Source organism: Pelodiscus sinensis, chromosome 1, assembly GCF_052426305.1.
Source record: "Pelodiscus sinensis isolate ZL-2025 chromosome 1, ASM5242630v1, whole genome shotgun sequence".
NCBI classification, from domain to species: domain Eukaryota; kingdom Metazoa; phylum Chordata; order Testudines; family Trionychidae; genus Pelodiscus; species Pelodiscus sinensis.
Window position 1 is genome coordinate 359,893,129 of NC_143052.1, and position 2,280 is coordinate 359,895,408.

A 2,280-nucleotide genomic window follows, 5' to 3' on the forward strand; every position below is an offset into this window, starting at 1 on the left:
ACAGAAGCTTTCTAACCCATGGACTTTTCCCCTGAGTGTCTAAATCAGTGGATGACTCTTTTTCATCTAGCCACTTCATTATGCTTGCAATTTTAGTTTTGTTTTGATAACAAAAGTTTGTTTCTTTTTCTAATTAACCAGTATTGATTCATTTTTGTGTCCTGGAAGGTCTGTCTGACTTACTGAGAGTTCAGTTACCACAGACTGCAGCACGTTTTTCTTTTTTCTCTTTTTCAAGCTCTTTTGAGGAAATGAGTTTCAGGTACCACTGAGGTTTTGGGAAGAAGGTTTCCCAAGTGATCTCTTCCTGGTTTTCTTCGAATTACTTGGGTGGTGGCAGCGGATATTCCTCAATGTCTGGGTATTAGGAATTGGAAGGAGCTTTTTACACCAAAGCCTGTGGAGATAAGATTTTGGGGTACTTTTGTGGGCCCCCACTTCTACATTTGTTGTGCCAAGGTGGGGAACAGCCTTGCCAGCAGCCCTGGGGTCCTCTGCTGGGAAGCTGGAGGGCAGGCTGTAATCTCTGCTGTGGGTTCATGCAGTGGCTGGCCGGAGCCTCCATGAACACACGGGGTGCAGGCCCTGTCTGTGAACATTAGTTGAGGGAGCTTTGACGACATTCTAGCTTGTCACATCCCAGAGCAAGTGGGGAGCCAGACTGGGGAGCCAGAGGCCACAGCTCCACCTCCGTTCCATGTGGAACCCTGAAAGCAGCACCCATCACGGAGATGATCCAGTAAATGATGGAGGAGAAGAGGAACAAGCAGGAGAAATGGAAACTTGGAGGAAAAGGCACAGTAATGGCTGGGGCCTATAGGGAAGACGTAGAGCAGGGGTGGGGTCTCTGGGCAAGGGTGGGGTAGGTGGTCGGTCCTTGGCCGTCCAGTTACTATGAGTAAGTTGCTCACAAACTGATTCCCCAATTCGTTACAACAAGAAAGAAATATCAGGAAAGGATTGAATTGCGTTTTGACTAGCCAGTGAGTCATTCAGGGAACAGAGCCCAGCAGCCTCTCACCAACCATCTTGGCATGGAGCTCTGTCTGAGAGCCAGAGAACCAGGAGAAAACATTTAGGTCCCTTTCAGAGTAACGAGCCGGAGCACTCTGTCCCGGATCTGTTTGGTCCTCACTCCGTAGATGATGGGGTTCAGCATGGGCGGCACCAGGAGGTAAATGTTAGCAAAGAGAATGTAGATATGCAGGGGTATATTGAGGCCAAAGCGGGTTGTGAGGGAGGCGAAGAGCGTTGGGATATAAAAGGCTAAGATGACACAGAGGTGGGAAGTGCAAGTCCCAAAAGTCTTGAGCCGGGCGTCCTTTGTGGGGAGGCGGAAGATGGCCCTGAGGATCTGGATATAAGACGCAGAAATAAAGAGCACATCCAGACCAATCCTACAGATTAGCACAAAGAGGCCGTAGTAGCTACTGGCGCGGATGTCTGCACAGGCCAGTTTCACCACATCCATGTGCTCACAGTGCGTGTAGGGGATGATGTTGGTTCTACAATACGGCCAGTGCCTTGCCAGAAAGGGATAGGGCAGTGCAAGTATGGCACCTCGCAGCACCACGGCCAGGCCGATCTTGGCCACCACAGAGTTATTCAGGATGGTGGAATGTCTCAGGGGATGGCAGATGGCCACGTAGCGATCCAAAGCCATGGCCACGAAGATCCCAGACTCAATCACGGAGAAGGAATGAATGAAGTACAGCTGGGTGAGGCAGGCATTGAAGCTGATCTCCCTGAAATTGAACCAGAAATTTCTCAGTATTGTGGGTAGTGTAGACATGGACAGAACCAGGTCGGTGACGGCCAGCATGCAGAGAAAATAGTACATAGGCCCATGGAGGCTCGGCTCCGTCTTCACGATGAACAGGATGATGAGGTTCCCCAAGATGGTTACGATGTACATAGCACAGAAGGGGATGGAGATCCAGACATGGGCCCATTCCAGGCCAGGGATGCCCAACAGGATGAAGGTGGAGGGGTTGGTGAAGTAAGTTTTATTGGAATCTGACATGGAATGACGGAGAACGTGTCCAACGCTGAGGCAGAAGGCTGTCTATTTTGTGCACCTTCTGATCCCCTGATGACCTGTATGTGACCAGGATCAATGACAATGGTCGCAGTACAAGTGCCTGAAAGGACAGAGAATGTTTGTATGGGGCATGGTATGTACTGATGGAGACTATTTTCACAGAGAAGCAGCTCGGTTGCTCTCCACACACTGGAAATGAATATTCATTATTCAGAGAAATTATTATTAACATATGACCC

General features: G+C 49.4%; 1 pseudogene; it reads right to left on the reverse strand.

Moving 5' to 3' along the window:
• Positions 1-992: 992 nt before the first annotated feature.
• LOC142827804 (olfactory receptor 52R1-like) lies at positions 993-2,023 on the reverse strand (annotated as a pseudogene).
• Between the last annotated feature and the right edge of the window lie 257 nt (positions 2,024-2,280).